Raw genomic sequence first — 18,790 nt, 5'->3', positions numbered from 1 at the left:
TCCTACTTTCACACAGATTATAATCAAACAGAGCAGATAATAGAGCAAATAATAGATCGGATAATAGGAATTCAAATTCTTACAAAAACGCTCGTGCTAAACGCAGAGCTATCGTGCTGAAACTGAAACCGAAATAGAAAAAGAACAGAAACAAAAATGCAACAGAAATAGAAAAGAAGTTGTTGCACTGAAATACAGAGTCGCTATTTTGGAACCTACAAAATAGATTTTTCTTTTTTTTTTGTAGTCATGCTATTCTAGAATCTGCATCTCACAACTCACAAAAACCTAAAAAAAAATATTAGTTCTTACGGACGTGGGTCCCATCGGGCATGCCAAAATGAAGAGGGGAAAACAAATTTGAAGGTCAAATGATCAAAACATAATGAAATAAACATGCAGAATGCTAAAATATCATTAAAATACCATTTCACCTTGCTATTTTACCTTCTCCTTTGGATTGAGCTTGATGAAGTGAAGGCGCCCCTTGATAATGCTCCACTTGATGTGCTCCTTTGATTGCTGGATGTGGATGGCTCTCCAATGTTGTGCACAAATGGAATGGATTTGAAAAATGATAAGGATGAGATGTTCAAGTTGCCAAGATGATTTCTTGGGCTCAAAAGGGCAGCATAAACTTACTGGATTTCAAGATGTGTAGAATGAAGGGATGGAGTCCTATTTTATAGGAAGAAGAGAGGAAAATGGATGGCTAGGATGAATTCAAGATGAAGGGCTAAGATTTACTTGTGAGCTCACACAAGCTCCAAGAGAGGGTGTGGAGACCAAGAAATATGCCTTAAAGGCATTTCGTATCTCCACACTCCATAAGATGCATTGGAGCAATTAAAAATTCTCCAAAAAAGGATATCATGGGGATTGGAGGAATAAAAAGGAATTAAAAATTCCTTGGGAGAGGGGATGCCTAGAGGAATGTGTGATTTCGAAAATCTTACATTCACCTAGGAAAAAAGCATTTAAAGCTAGTGGCTAGATGAAAAGGACAAAGAGTTGACTTTGTGACTAATCATGATGATTAACCATTAACGACTCATTAGGAGGGGATTAGAGGAAATGTTAGGTGGGATTAATATTTGTAGGAGAATTTGACTAGGAGAGAGAATGAGTGGAGGGAATAAAAAATTAGAAGAATAATGTTAAGTGAGTTTAGGGAGTTTCTAGAAGAATGAATTAAGAAGATGATTTGTAGGAATCATGTAGGTTAACTAATTAATTAAAATTAATTAGCTAATAGGAAGATTTGTGAGGATTTGATTTTTTTTAGAAGAATAAAGAAAGGAATTGATTTATTAAATAAATCAATCATATGCTATAGTGACAATATTAATTATATTTAATTAATATTGAAAGAAATTTGAATTAACATAATTAATTAATTAATTATGTGAGGAATAATTAAAATAATTATTTTTAAGTGTCTACACTTCCATTGCCATAGATTCTTAAAAAACTTCATGCACGACATACCAATCAGTTAATCATATCTAGTTCATCAACTTCCTCCATTAAATAATGCTTTTATTCATTCAATGCATTCTGTTATTACTCGGTTGCAACTTGGTAAATACTAAACTTCACTCGGTAGACATTCCTCCTTCATTAACCAATAGCAATAACCTTAGGGTTTACCAACTAGGTTCCTTAGGTTTTACCGACTAGGTTCTTTACTCGGTAACATAGTATAGTATTAACCTTACAAATAATAACATATGTAGGATATCAAAACAATCTAAACATCATGATCTCATCATTGTCTAACTCGATAATAGTTGCCCATTGAATAACTTATTCCTCCCCTTATTCACCACATTCTTTCTGTGTCTTTTACCGACATCTTAATTCTTTTCAAAACATACTTCTTAAGATATGGTAACATCATACTGAATCAGAAAATCAATTTCTTGACATCAATAACAAAATAATATTGTTAAAACAATAAACATCCTTAATCAGTTATATCCATAATCATCAACAACTTTCTCAATATCCTTATTTAAATGCCAACAATCTCTTATTGTAACTGGAATGCCAACAATCTCCCCTTGTCTGTTATAATGCCAACAATCTCCCCCTTTGGCATTGATGGCAAAACCAATTGATTTGACCTAATTGATTCAGATTCAGATTGCTGTGAAATGTTGAAATTCTCTCCCCTTGTCATTAGTCTTCTCCCCCATACATTATTCTTCTCCCCCTTTGACAACAATGCCAAAAAGAAAACTAATACATAATTTCTTCTTGTGAGAAGTGATTCTTTTGCTATTAGGTCTCAACTTAGTCTCGGTCGGAGCATTTTGTCTTCAATTTCTGTTCCCTATTTTTGTTTACTGCACACCTTTAGAAAACCTCTTAAATTGTGTAAATCAGCATCAACTCCTAAAAAGGTATTTTGTAGAGTCATCAAATTGATGCTTTCACTGAACTCGGTTAGTGAGTAGAAGAGAGGGGTAGGACCCCTAACTTACTTTTGAGATACTCAAAAGTGTCCCTTGGCAATGGCTTGGTGAAGATATCTGCTATTTGTTCCATTGAGCTAACATATTCCAATGCCACTTTCTTCTCTTGGACTTCTTCTCTAAGATATTGATACTTGATAGAGATGTGCTTTGTCTTAGAGTGCATAACAAGATTCTTTGAAATGTTTATGGCACTAGTATTGTCACAGAATATAGTTACTGGCTCGGTAACTTTCTAATTTATGCCTTCCAACAGTTGTTTTATCCATGCTATATTGGTACAATTCAATGTTGCAGCAACATATTCAGCTTCTATTGTTGACTGTGAAATACATCCTTGTTTCTTGCTAAATCAACTCACTAGTCTTTCTCCTTAAAAGAAAGCTCCTTCACTTGTGCTTTTCCTTTCGTCAATGTTATCTACCCAATCAGCATCAGTATAAACTTTTAAATCAAAAACATTTCCTTTCTGATATACTAAGCCATAATCTTCAATGCCTTTCAAGTATCTGAAAATTCTCTTGATTGTTGTCATATGTGTTTCCTTGGGATCTATAGAAAATCTTGCAATTATATCTACTACATGTGCTATATTTGGCCTGCTGTGAACAACATATTGCAACTTTCCAATCATAGATCGATAAAGTGTCTCATCAATAGATGCAGACTCATCATTCTTTGATAGTTTCTAGTTGGTAGTCATAGGAATACTTATTGGTTTTGAATCCTCCATTCCAAATTTCTTCAAGATTTCCTTTATATACTTGGATTGAGTAATGAAAATCTCATCTTTCATTTGCAGTATCTGTAGACCTATAAAATACTTTATTTCACTGATTAATGACATCTTAAATTTTTTAGACATTTCACTTCCAAAGTTCTTGCATAAAGAGTCATTTCCACAAAAGATAATATCATCAACAAATATGGCTAAGATCAGTATTCCATTGTCTTCATCATTCTTCATGTACATATTACTATTTTCACTAGTTCTTATAAAACCAATCTTGATTAAATAAGAGTGAAATCTCTCATACCATGCTCTAGGTGCTTGCTTTAGACCATATAAAGCTTTGTTCAGCTTACATACCTGATCTTTATTCTCTCCTTCAACAAATCCTTCAGGTTGTTCAATAAAAACTTCTTCTTCTAATATACCATTCAGAAATGCAGATTTGACATCCATTTGATATACCTTGAAATTATTGTAAGCAGCATATGCCAACAATGTTCTTACTCCTTCAAGTCTTGCCACAAGTGCAAAAGTCTCACCATAATCAATTTCTTCTTCTTGAGCATAACTTTTGTAAACTAGTCTTTCTTTATTTCGAATGACCTCACCTTTTTCATTCAACTTGTTTCTAAAAATCCACTTTGTACCAATTACATTTTTGTCCTTCGGTCTTGGGACTAGTGTCCATGCATCATTCTTCTTGATTTGATCAATCTCTTCTATCATAGAATTTATCCAATCTTCACTGTTAAATGCCTCTTTCACTATCCTCGGTTCAAATTCAGATATCAGACATGTGTTCTGTCTCAGTTTGTTCCTTGTCATCACTGGATCATTCTTATCTCCTATAATCTGACTTGATGCATGATTCCTTCTAGCATACTTGGCTAATATAGGCTCGGTAGATTATGTATGATCTTCTTCATCACTCGGTAACTGGATATTCTCTTCATTTCCTTCAGCAGTTTTCTCGATAGGACTTCTCGGTTGAACATATACAAATCCTTCATAATCTTCTTGTTCTTTGGAATTTTCACATTTTCACTTTCTACTATTTTCTTAGATGATTTGATCAGACATTTAAATGCTTTGCTTCTAGAAGAATAACCTAGAAATATTCGTTCATCACTTTTCTGATCAAACTTATACCATTTCTGTCATCTTTGTGAACATAGCATCTACTTCCAAAGATTTTAAAGTAGCTTACATTAGGTTTCTTGTCATACCAGATTTCATATGGTGTCTTCAAAGTTCCTTTTTTCATTTGTACTCAGTTCAGGGTGTAAACAGCAGTGCTTATTGCTTCTCTCCAAAAATTTTGTGGTACTTTCTTTTCAATCATCAGGGTTCTGGCACAATCCACAATAGATTTGTTTCTTCTCTCAGCTATTCTATTTTTTTGTGGAGTTCTCGGTGTAGAGACTTGTCTTTTAATACCATGATCATTGCAGAATAAGTTGAACTCATCAAAAGTGAACTCTCCTCTATCAAATCTAAGACATTTCAGTTGTCTTCCTGTTTTATTTTCAACTCTTGCCTTGTACCATTTAAACATTTGAAAAGCTTCTGATTTTTCTTTTAAAAACATTACTGACATCAACCTTGAGTAATCATCCACAAATAATATGAAATATTTATCACCATAATAACTCTAAACTTTCATAGGACCACAAAGATCAGTATGCACAAGATCTAAAATTCCCTTAGAAATGTAGGACTTACTTGTAAAGCTTTATCTTGTCATCTTTCCCATCTGGCATCCTCGGCACATAGCATTCTTAGGTTTCTTAAGACTCAGTAGACCTCTTACTCGGTGCTTCTTACTTATTTTGATCAGATTATCAAAATTTACGTGACAAAACCTTTTATGCCATAACCAGGTATCATCTATCTTTGCATATAAACACTTATTCCAAGTTGAGTCAAGGTGAAATGTGTTAACTTTTGTTTGTGTTCTGATAGTTGCTAACTTTCCATGCTTGTCATGAACTTTGACAATTCCTTTCTGAAACTCTATTCGGTATCCTGTATTGTTTAGCTGTGCTACACTCAACAAATTGTATTTCAAACCTTCAACCCAATAAACATCATTACATTTAGCATTGTCAAGAAGTGTTATGGATCCTTTACCTCTTACTGGACATGGTGCATCATTACCAAATCTTACATAGCCTCCATCATAATCTTCTAATATAACAAACTTGTGTTTATCACCTATCATGTGATGTGAGCATCCACTATCTATGATCCAAGAATCATTAGTATTTATGTGAGATATTAAAGCTTTTTCTTCATACCTTTCTTCATCTGATCCATCTTTGATAGCCACATAAACAACTTCCTCTGTATCAGTTTCATCTGATTTATCATCATTTGATTCCTCATTAGCTATTAGGCATGTCTTTTTATCTCTTCTTTTGAAGTCTCAGTGTCTTCTGTAATGATTATCTTTCTGTCTGTCATCTTGGTAATATCTCTGTTCACTAGATTCTTTGTCAAGACAGTTAGAAGCCATATGTCCTATTCTATCACAGTTAAAACATTTCAAAGGCAACTTTCCTTTGTGCTTACCTTTTCCTCTCTATAGCCTTCTAGCTAATAGTGCTTCAAACTCTTCTTGCTTTCTGATTTCTTCATATAGTTTGTATACCTCCTCCATGTTTTTGTGAAATATTTCACTTTCTCCACAGTGATTCCCTTCAGAATACTTATACTTTCTATCATTGTAATCATCAGATTCATCAAGATGAAAAGAACTAAATGCAGAATCAACTTTATTTACCAAAAACCCACTGTTATCAAAGTTACTTAACTCAAATGCACGTAGCTTACCAATAGTAGCATCCAAAGAAATTGGCATATTGGGTACAGATCTTAATTCATTGATTGCAGAGACTCGAATTGCATAAGCAGGTAGAAGGGTTCTCAATAACTTACTTGTGACATCCTTCTCTTCAATGGTTCCTCCCGGTCCTTTGATTTGATTGACAATCTCCTTTAACCTTGTACTATACTGGGTTATGTTCTCACCTTCAGTCATTCTCATAGATTCAAGTTGTCCTCTTAGACTATCCACTTTTTCTCTTTGAACATGTTCATCACCACCATACACAGATATGAGCTTGTCCCACATTGCGTTGGCATCATTGCAGCCTTCTAGATCATTAAACTCTGAGTCGGTCAATGCAGATGTTATTTCAATCATTCCTTGAATATGTTCTTGCTTTTCCTTTATCTCTTCCATTGTCAATGGATAGGTGCTAGGTGGAGTTAAATCATTCTCCAGATACTATACAACATATTCTCCAATTCCTGATAGGTGCAGCTTCTTCCTTTTCTGCCATGTAGAGAAACTTGACTTGTTCAGCTTCGGTGCTTCCCTCTTATACATCTTTGGATATTTTCCTCAAGTGCCTTTAAACTTTACTTCTAGAGTCCAAAACTCTGATACCAATTGTTAATAAGATGAGAGGGGGGGGTGAGTCATACAAACTTAATCTTCAATATTTTCAATAGATTCAACCTCAGTAACCTTATCATAAAAACTGTGAAACATGCAAACTCATAAACAGATAACACCACAAAGCATATAACACCAGATTTAATGTGGAAACTCAAATAGGGAAAAACCACTATGGGATTTTGGACCCACTAAGAAATATACTCTTCTAGAGTATGCTTGGTTAAAAGAAAATCCTGTTAAAGATTACAAACACATTGCTAGATGTGACCCAGTTAAGGGATTTCCCTTAGATCTGTTAGGATCTTCACCTTGTTAGAAGTGACCTTGTTAAAGGGTTTCAAACACTCAATCAGAATGTCACCTTGCTAGAGGATTTACAAATAAGACTATTAAGTCCACTCAGTTAAGAGATTTTCTATCACTTACAAATAAACAACAGTAATGAATATGTCTGCAACTTTGCATCTAAAATGCTAAAGTAGATTCTTATTTGCTCAATACAATCTTGTCATAGGACTTATCTTGTCCCTCTGTTGGGCTCCTTACTCTATTTATTCAAACAGGTCTTCAAGTTTATATGCTTGGTAATCACTATGTAGCATCCATGTGCTTACACTTGCCCACATACATTGTTTATCAACAGTTCTTTATTTATAAACAATTTGCTAACCGCTTAATCTCCTTGATCACATTTCCCATGATCAATCATAGCCATCAGATCTTCAATCTTGACCAGGTTCAATGTATCCTTTGATCTGAAAATGTTTTACCTCACCTTGGAACTTGTGTTAGGGTATTGCAGTTCAATCTGAGCTGTAGATCTTCCTACCGATCTTCCATTGTTATAGATTCTTAACAAACTTCATGCATGACATACCAATCAGTTAATCATACCCATCTCATTAGCTTCCTTCATTAAATAATGCTTTTATTCATTCAATGCATTCTATTATTACTCGGCTACAACTCAGTAAATATTAAACTTCACTCGGTAGACATTCCGCCTTCATTAACCGATAACGATAACCTTAGGGTTTACCGACTAGGTTCCTTAGGGTTTACCAACTAGGTTCTTTACTCAGTAACATAGTATAGTATTAACCTTACAAATAATAACATATGTAGGATATCAAAACAATCTAAACATCATGATCTCATCATTGTCTAACTCGGTGATAGTTGCCAATTGAATAAGTTATTCCTCCCCTTATTCATCACATTTTTTCTATGTCTTTTACTGACATCTTAATTCTCTTCAAAAAATACTTCTTAAGATATGGCAACATCATACTGAATCAGAAAATCAATTTCTTGACATCAATGACAAAATAATATTGTTAAGAAAGTAAACATCCTTAATCAGTTATATCCATAATCATCAACAACCTTCTCAATATCCTTATTGAAATGCCAACAATCTCTTATTGTAATTGAAATGCCAACAATCTCCCCTTGTCTGTTATAATGCCAACAATGATGTGATGGACATGATATGATAATGCATGAGATGCTATGAGATGTTTCTTGAAAATGAGATGTATGATATGATATGTAACTAATTGTAAAATGACATGCAACTAATTGTTTTTTAGCATCCTCATTCTGTATTTGTCATCTTTTATAGCCACATGTTGTTTGCTTTCGATATATGTATCATCATTGACCATTGATTTATTTTGGAATATGTTGAAATTTTATACAAGCATAATGGTATAATTGAACCATAATGACCTGAAAAAAAATTTCATGATTTTTTATTTTTCAAGATAGCATAAGCATCAAGGTATAATTGAACCAGGACAACCTGAGTGTGGATTGTGTATAAACAGACAAGATTAAACCATTTGTATGCTAAAGTGGATTCATGTCTTCAGTGATATGTTGTGATTCATGTCTTGAGACAAGAATTTACACAGTACAGATGATCGCCTCACAGATAGAAAACTAAAAAAAATATTGGAGTCTCCTGATGTTCTCTAGCTTTGAATCATTGTGGAGAAAAGTTCAGAAGATCCAATAATTCAAAAAGTTTAAGTGCAAAATAGTCAAAACTTTATGCAAGATGCTTCATTTGATACATCGGAAAATCATCCATTAGTTCTTTGTGAATTTTACTTTGTGATCCATGTTTTTCTTTGTGATTGTGCGAGTTTTGTTTGCTAGATATGATGTTTTGACTTTGCTTCTAGTTTTGATGGTTGGAACATGCTATAAGTTTTGACTAATATTTGCCCCTAGCTAAATATGCCTCTCGATGTGGATATGTACAGTGATTACCAAGCCATGGTAAGATGTGATGAAGGAATATGCAGATAAACCAGGATAGTGACTATGCTAAGTATGTCCTGAATGGATATGATGATCAAAATGTCGGGCGACGACCGATAGTGTTTTAAGGATATGGATAGAATGGTATGGATATAGATAGAGGAGTTGTTCTCTCACAATAGCGCCTATTGCCAAGTTTTCGCCAGTTGCTTTTATTGTACCTTTTTATTTGCTATTTCTTGATTTTTTTTTTTTTTTTTATTTTTTAACTTTTCCGTGCATTAGACTCCTCAAGTGTAGTATTTCTTCAGATGGATGTTGTTGTAGACACCCAAAATTGTCCAGTCTAATTACATAAATATTATTTACTTAATTATCTAATCTTAATTCTTCTATTAATTAAATAAATCTATATTTATTTAATTAATTCATTTATCCTCTTCTAGCCTTATTTCTCATTTAAATAAATACATTTATTTATTTAAATTATCCTTTTCCTAAATTAAATAAATATTTTTATTTATTTAATTATCCCACTTCTTCTATTAATTAAATAAATCTTTATTTATTTAATTAATTCATTAGCCTTTTCTACCCATGACACATGTCATTCATCTTTTAATTCATACACTACCTACCCCTTTCATTATTTTATTATTTCTTTTACCTACCCTCTAATCATAGCCGACCTCCTTTTACACCTCTCAATCTTATCCCTCCATTTCATATAGTGTCTTCTATATAAGGAGATGCTTCCTTCATTATCAAACCCTAATGACCCTAATCAATCATCCTAATCGTTCTATACATTCTAATCATCTTTTATGCAATTGACTACACTACGATCCTACTAGCAACCACATTCCATTCTTTGTTGAGCTCTTGTGCACATAAAATCTGAGAGCAAATATATCAAGCAAGATCAATGGAGATCCAAACCCTATTGGACATGTGATGGTATAATCTTTGTGATTTCATTTGATTTGCATTGTCTTAGGTAATCTTCATATGTTATGGTGGATCTTTGTTGTTGTTAGGCTAGGGTTTTGTGGTTGGATTCATTTAGCCTTTCAATATTGTTATTATTGTTATCCATTTTCACCATATACATTTTGGCATGCCCCGTGGGACATGGATTTTTATTAGATCTATATTTTTTGCAGATTTTTCTAATCCTATATTGCTATTTTGTAAAACAATTTGGAGAATAACCTTGTGCAGCTAGGGTTTTCGACACAAAATTAAGATCTTGGAGAGATTCAATCATATCTCACAAACGGCTAAGAAATTTTGCACCAAATTTTTTTTTTAGGTTGAAGAAAGTATCAGGAGCGCTCAATCCAAAATTCAAAATTTTTGGAGCACATTTTCATTTTCTATGATTTTTTTATGATTTTTCATAAAAAATTAACTTTGAGAGAAAATGAGAGAATTTTTTGGATTTTCTTACATTTTTGGAAATCTCTCATAATTATACATAGGATCTATTCTTTGTGATTTTAATTATGATACAAAATATTTCCCTAAAAATCGGATCTTTAAAAATTAGGGTTTTTCTTTATTTTGATCAGATCTCACAAACAACTTTGAATTTTGACATAAAAATTTTTGTGCAGGTCAGGAAAACTATCAGAAAGATTAAGTAAAAATTTCAAAGTTTTTGGATTGATTTTGCATTTTATATGAATTTTTTATGATATTTCATAAAAAATTAATTTTGAGAGAAAATTAGCAAATTTTTCAGATTTTCTTACATTTTTGGAAATGTCTCAGAATTATACATAGGATTCATTATTCATAATTTTAAATTTGATGCAAAATTATTTTTCAAAAATCAGATCTTTGAAAATTAGGGTTTTGCATCATTTTACTCATTTCTCACAAACTACTTGGATTTGTTGTAGAAAATGTTTTGTGCAGGTTTGGAAGACTATCGGGACTCTCTAGTAAAAGTTTCAGATTTTTTGGATTGATTTTGCATTTTATATGATTTTTTTATGATTTTTCATAAAAAATTAATTTTTGGAGCAAATTAGCAAATTTTTTGGATTTTCTTACATTTCTGGAAATCTCTTGAAATTTCACAGGTGGTATTTTTTTATGATAAATCAGATCTTTGAATTGGTCAACAAAACGCATTGTTGAAAGCCCCTATTTCACAAAGTCTTTTGGATCTAAAATTTACCTAACTTGTGTGCATGCAAGAAGGGGTGATTATTTCAAACAATCCAAACAATTAATAAATATTTGTTGCAGGTCCTTGGCAAGGGTTTTTGGATTTTTATTGTGTGCCTTGTTTTCATAGACTAGCAAACACTTCAATTGGTGCACTAAAATTGAATCATTGTCTTTTGTGTCTTGAGCAATAGGCTCTTTTTGTTTAATCTTTAGAGGGCTTGTCTTCCCCTATGGTCATTAGGACTACTAGTGAGAAGAGAATGACCCAGTGGTAGTGAAGGAAAACCCACCTCTTCCAAACCACTATAAATAACTGTATTCATGGTGAAAACTATGGATAACGTGTGCTGATTAGTTCATACCGACACTATGTCTCCCCATAAACCCATTTGATCAAATTTATTTGATCATTTGTAGGGTGTAACCCCTACCGGCTGGGAGCCTTCTATATTTACAGAGCTGAAAGTGCCGCATGTATGGCCACACGAGCGGATGCCCTTACTAGCACCTTTTTGTTTTAGAAGCCCACATCCTTCTAGTTGTTGGGGCAGGAGGTCAAACCTCTGGTAGCGGCCCACACACATATGGTTCTTAGTAGAGATACAAAGTTCACCACGGGGAGTTTTCGTGGGGACTGATGCTTGGCTGACCCAAGAAGTGAGTGCCGAGGGTGGAGCCAGTGAGTTCAAGCATCTAAGTATTCGCTCTGAATAGTGTAGCCTCGGGGGTAAAACCTCATGTGGGATCAACAGCTATTGTCTTGGCCAGCCATAAGAATTGTGCTTGACTTATTTTAAACATTCAAAACATTTAAGACCAAACAGCAAAACATTGTGTCTTTTGTGTCTTCAAGTGTATGCAAAATAATTTTACATCAAACAACACACTTTTCTTGGAGTCGTTTTCAGTCTAAACACTTGCAAACATTGAGTCCTCAACAACATTGTGTCCTCTTGTCACGAAAAATAGTCAAACATTCAGATTTGGTCACAACCAACAACTTCACAACTTGGAAAAATTTTACAGTCCAGCAAACAAGAGCAATCAGTTTCAGAATTCTTGAGCTTCCTAGGTTGTTTTTCCAGGTTTTCATCTAGCATTCAACTTGTCTTTGGGTCTCACAAAGTCCATCATTGCTTTACATCTTGCATTAAATTTACATTTGTCTAAACTTGAGTCAAAAGGTCACTTGCTTGTCCTCATCATACTTTGTCAACACACTATATACAACAACACTTTGCTAAGTGGTCCCTCATCAAGGTTTCTTACCTTTGGGTCTCATTTGGTCTTACTTAGAGTCAAGGTCAACTTACCTCATCAAGAGAAACTATCCTCTCTTTGGAAGTCACACCTACTCTACTACATACATACTTGGTCTTACACTTTGAACATTGCAAGTACACTTCAGATTCATTCACATTCCATCCAACTCTTGGTCTTCCATACTCTTTCCATTTTTCATCTAGTCTCACACATCTTGGTCAATACCTAGTTCATGGTTGAAACCTATCTTCAAAAATCTAGGAGAGAAACTAAAGAGGCTCAAGAGTCCGCAAACATGAGTTCTTATGAGTATGACAATGATATCTTTTTCAATTCTAATCATACTACATTACCTGACATGGATGTCTATAGAAACATTCCAAATGTTGAGAACATGGACACTATAAACAACAATGCTACACAAAATGACAATGTGGACAACTTTTCAGTACATTCAGTAGATGTGGAAGAATCCATTATGAATCCCCATTTCAATCGATTGGTTGAGGAAATAATGAGGAGGGATAGACAATACTTCTTACAAATGATGGCACAAGGTGGAGCCAAGATACCTCATGATTTTGACATGTCTCAAATAATGGAACATAGACCTTTGCAACAACCTCACTCCAATATGGATCAAAGGAGACCTAATAGTGGAGGAAATAGAGGACCACATATGGTACCTGAATCACCATCAGCTTTGCTTCAAAAACCAGAGGTCCCACATACACATGGTCAAACATATGATACTTACCTTCGTAGACCATTATGGAAGTCTTATGCAGAGAAATATGCTCAATCACATATCAATGCTAAGGATCAACCACCACAGCAATTGGATATTCAAAGGCATGCTCAAAATTTGGACACAAGGAAACCCCGTGTCAAATTTGGGGGCAACACATTAGAACATGACATGCCTGTAGAGTATGGTATACATGGACAAAATAGATATGGCATTCCTCAACATGAATCTATACCAAGTGGTCCATATACGCAGCATCATTACAGACCTCCTCCATATGAACATGTGTATGATCAATATCATCCATATATGCAACATGCTCCTCCTCCAATTGGTGCCTCAAGCATGGGGTATGGTCCAAGAAGTCGATCTCCACCTAAGAGCAATTTGGAGCAACAAATCAGGGACTTACAAAAGAAAATGGAGGACATAAATACACCAAAGCCAACATACACAATGAGAGACATATGTCCTTATCCATTTGACAAGAGCATTCCAATGCCTCCTTTTCCTACACACTCTGTGACGCCTAAATTTGATAAGTATAGAGGAAAAGGGGATCCTAAGGCACACATAAGATAGTTTTTCATAGCTTGCATTGAGGTAGCAGTAGAAGAGACATATTTGATGAGATTATTCCCACAAAGCTTAGGTGATCAAGCTATGGAATGGTTCTCCCAACTCCCACCTGGTATTAAGTCATGGGGTGATCTAGCAGAGGCATTTATCCAACATTTCTCCTACAACATAGAGACAGACATATCAGTCACTACTTTGTGCAACACCAAGCAAAAAGAGGGAGAGTCTTTTGCATCATTCTTACAAAGATGGAGAAATCTAGCCAGTAGATGCTCTTGTGAAATTCCACAAAAACAAATGGTAGAGATGTTCACACAAAATGTTAACAAAGACATTGGCTATGACTTAAGGAAAGCTTGTTTGTCTACCTTCAAGGACGTCATTGAAAAAGGCTTAGCAACAAAGAAGGTCCTAATTGAACAAGGAATTATTAAGATATTCAAGGAAAACAAAGATGACTTTAAAGGAAAAGACAAGCCAAGATGTTGGAATAAAAACAAGAACACAGTCAATGATGGTGTTGTTGATGCCAACACAGTGCGACCCAAATTCATCTTTTCAGGATCAAGTTCTACAAACAATCAAGTGAATACTCAAACAAATTCTAGATCACGAAGGAAGTACACTCCATTGGGAGAACCACTTGAGTCAGTTTTCAAAAAGCTAGTGGCAAACAAGGTAATCACTATTCCAAATTTTCCTCAATATGAACCAAAGGTCAAACCAAATTGGTGGAATGATGATGAATATTGTGAATTTCATAAGAGAAAGGGTCATAAGATAGGAAATTGTCATTGACTGAAGAACATCATACAAGATCTCATTGATAGAGGTGACATTGAGATTGAGGGACACTCATCTAATCAAGAACATGAGATGTTTAAGGAACCATTCCCAAAACATGACAAAGGAAAAGCTTAAGCCACAGAGGATCAAACCAACTATACCAGAGCATCCTATAACTATGATTCAACTATCAATCACATCTCGATGGACAATTACATCTCTACTATTATCAAGGACAAAACACTTGAGAATTCTACACAAAGACCCAAGATCGTTCTGAAAGGCGTTGGATCTTCTTCCGAACCTACCTCTGAATGTCATGTTACAACCCATCGATGTAAAATCACTTTGCAAGGTGCTCCAGCAAAGAACACCACTTCCTTATCAACCAAACTTGAGTATGACCTTGTAGAAAAATTAGGGAAGACACCTGCACTCATCTCCATTCTTGAGCTCCTACGCATATCCCCTGCACATAAATCCATTCTTGACAAAATCTTGAGAGAAACTATTGTTCCTACTGATCTGAACGTGGACCAATTTCAAGCCATGGTGGGATACCTTTCCATTCCACACTCCCTTACATTCATAGAAGCCGATGACGCCTCCGTAAGTCAGCCACATAATGCACCTTTACACATTGAAGCCTTCATACACAAACATAGAATCAAACGAGTCCTAATAGATGGAGGAGCGGGTCTAAACATTTGTACATTGAGCACTATTAAACAATTGGGATATTCTGACAAAGCTGTGAATTCTACAAACAAAATTACTATCAAAGCTGATGATGATGAAGAGCGTTCATCCAAGGGTACAGTCACCTTGCCTCTCAGAGTTGGGCCAGTTACAAAAGATGTGGTTTGTCAAGTCCTAGACCTCGATCTCACATACAACATATTGCTAGGACATCCATGGATTCATGAGATGGGAGCAGTCCCATCTACATATCATCGATGTATCAAGTTCTGTCACAATGGAGTTGAAGTGACCGTCAAAGCTGACCCGAATCCATTCATATATTGCAACAATCTACAACCTAGATTAGAAATAACAATCCCAGTCAATCAACAAGCTATTCCTTCTTCAGCATATGTGTATCCAGAATCCTTGAAAGCTTATACATCAAAGCAAACAAAGATCAAAGAAAGGTTCAAGATTAAAGACATGGGATGTGGTGAGTATATCTTTCATGTTGATAAACTCCCACTATCTCCTAACACATTTTGTCAACAGGAACAATCTACAAACAATTTGCAAGGAATTGGGTGTGAACCACCTAGTGTTGTGGCTACTAAGTCTGAATGCAAATCTCCTCTAGTGGTGCAAGCAACTCTTGTTATCAATAGTCCTAAGAGTGGTTCCAACAAAGAATCTATTGAGTCTATCGACAACCCTCTTGATAACTCACATAGCCTTACCATTTCATCCAGTCATTCCATTTCCACTCCACTTCCAGACTTGGATCAACAAGAATTACAAAAGCCCTTACTCATTGGGGATCAAAAATCAAGCTTTGAAAAGAAAAATCTAAAAGTCAATAATAAAGAAAAGTCCTGTAGTCCAAATCAAAATCAAAAGCTATTGGACTTTGCAAAAATCAAGGTCAAGGATAAAAATCCAATGAAAGAAAAAGAACAAGAGATGATCTCCCCTAATACCAAAATAACTGGGGGCAAAAGTTCTAAAATTTCAAGCCAAAAAGCATACTTGTTGATCCTAAGTCTCCATCATGTCATCCTACTTTCACTTCTTTTCACAATCATAAGCCTTCATCACTCATCCATTTGTTCCACATATCCTTTCCCTTCTGGCGATACATCATGGACCTTTAATGGAGCTTCCTTGAAGGACTTTGTTATCAAGGATGCCCAAACTTCTTCAGGTGACACGCATACGGGCCTGTGTAGTCCACACACTAGTAATTCTATCTCAGTTCCTTCATCGAGGAAGACATTCAATCAAGCTACACATCATTCAGTCAAGGAACAATGCAACTACAATCACAAGGTAAAGCCTCACACATTTGAGGTAGGTGACTTGGTTCTCAGAAAAAATCCCAAAAATCAGCAAGACAGAGAGAAGAAGGGCAAGTTCGAACCAAATTGGCTTGGTCCTTACATCATTATAGCAACATATGGATCTAGGGCATATCAGCTCTCAACTACAGAAGGTGAACCTTTGGAGGATCCTATCAATAGCATGCACCTTCGCAGGTTCTACACATAGCTCTTTGGAATATCCTAATTTCAAAAATACAAAAAAAATCAAAAACAATTTAAAAAATACAAAAAAAATCAAAAAAATTCAAAAATACAACAAAAAAATTAAAAAATTAAAAAATACAAAAAAAATTATAAAACAAAAAAAAATCGTTACTTGGTGAAAACCTGGCAAACAGGCGCCTTGTGACACAAAAAACATTGAAAAATCGAAAAAAGTAAAGAGAAATAATTTCGTCCAACGGTGAAAACCACTTCGGTGGCACCTTGGGCAAGTACCATGGTGAAAACTGGGTCACCAGCGCCATGCATAGAGACATTGCTCCTCCCTCCTTTAGGATTCTCTTTCATCACTTCACTTTGCACATACTCACGACCTATTCGTTCATAATAAACTTACCCATTCCCATCATGGCTTGTTATTGATCTCCCTAAGATTGGTTAGCCATTCATAATAAACCTCCCTTTTCACCTCCTTTTCCATCCATAATAAATCAGATCCTATCTATGGCTAAGGCAAATCCTATGTCTAGTGATGGGTGTGGAATTGAGAACATCACATGTTTCGAGGAGTATAGTTTCTTCCAGCTTCCTTCAGTCTATCCGCGCACAATCCGGAATAAAGCAACATTTGCATCACAGATCCGCAATAAAGCAACATTTGCATCACAAATCTGCAATAAAGTTTCATCTTCTCCGCAATAAAGTATCAGTTTCATTGATTTAGTCAATTTTAGATGAGACACAGCAGCAACAATGGGCTTCAACAAATCAAATCTTTCAACAGACTCAGACAACATATGGTTCAATGCTATCTATCCATTTTGTGAAAGTAAACATTATGACCACAATCAAATAAGACTTATACAAGTGACAAGAGACACAAACTTGAGGACTACAGTGGATGTTGGTGTCGAGTCTTGGTTTTCTTTTGATTTCATCTTTTTTTTTGGTGACATGTCTTTTAGCTTTTCTGGGATGTCTTTGACTAGAGATTCTATCTCCAGGATGTCTTTTATTAGAAAGGTGAGGATGGGGTATCATCACCTATTTGTATTTTGTATCTGTGGATTGTCTCTTAGTAATGCTATGACTTGTCCAAGGATATGAGGACACTGTGAGTCTAGTATGAATTGGGGCATTCCTTGTTTGTGACTGTCTTATCTCCATGCAAACAGGTACAATGACTTTCTAGGTCAAACATATGCCTCGATTGTCATAACCTACTTGCCATAATAAAGCTCAATGATGATAATGCATAAGAAGCTCTTTCACTTTCATATCTTCTGTCCTCCATCCCCCTTTCTTGATTGACTTCCATCGTCCTTCTCGAGTCCGTGTAGCCTGCTATCACATGACTGAGTATAATGACACACCAAAAACATTTGCATTTCATGTAACTGCACCTACATTACCACATATAAGCATTTCATACATACATATAGATATCACCACTGCATCACATCCTGCACACAACACCTGTTAGCACAATTTACATTTGCATTATCATATTCATCTGCATTACTTACATTCACATTTGCATCATGCATACACATATAAAACATAAACGAACAAAAAAAAAAAATAGTGCATTGCATCATATACATATTTGCATCCATATCATAAGCATCACATAAGAACATATCATCACATAGGTACACATGCATATAGCTGTCGCAAAGATGAATCGTCTCATATATATATATAAAGTGTCATGATACAATGATGTCAAAAGCATATGGCTACAATCACTCGCAGGTGTCTACATCATTATACAAAATGGTACAAAACTGATACAGAGGAACTCACTGATCACTCCTGCCAACACTATTGGTAGTGCTAATCCTATCCATGTCATGGTATCCCATGCCACGTGTCCCACCCTCATCTCCAATCTTGGATCCTAGAACACTCATCTAAGGGCATCCCTGTCTCTGTCTTGACCGTATGGAATCAGCTCCCCATCAATCAGTATCCACATAATCTTGTATACATCCTCCAGGGTGACTGTCATCTCCCCCATCGGCAAATGGAAACTACAAGTCTTTGAGTGCCATCTCTTAGTCAGCGCAG

Source organism: Cryptomeria japonica, chromosome 7 (assembly GCF_030272615.1).
Source record: "Cryptomeria japonica chromosome 7, Sugi_1.0, whole genome shotgun sequence".
Taxonomy (NCBI): domain Eukaryota; kingdom Viridiplantae; phylum Streptophyta; class Pinopsida; order Cupressales; family Cupressaceae; genus Cryptomeria; species Cryptomeria japonica.
Note: the sequence above shows the minus strand (reverse complement) of the source record.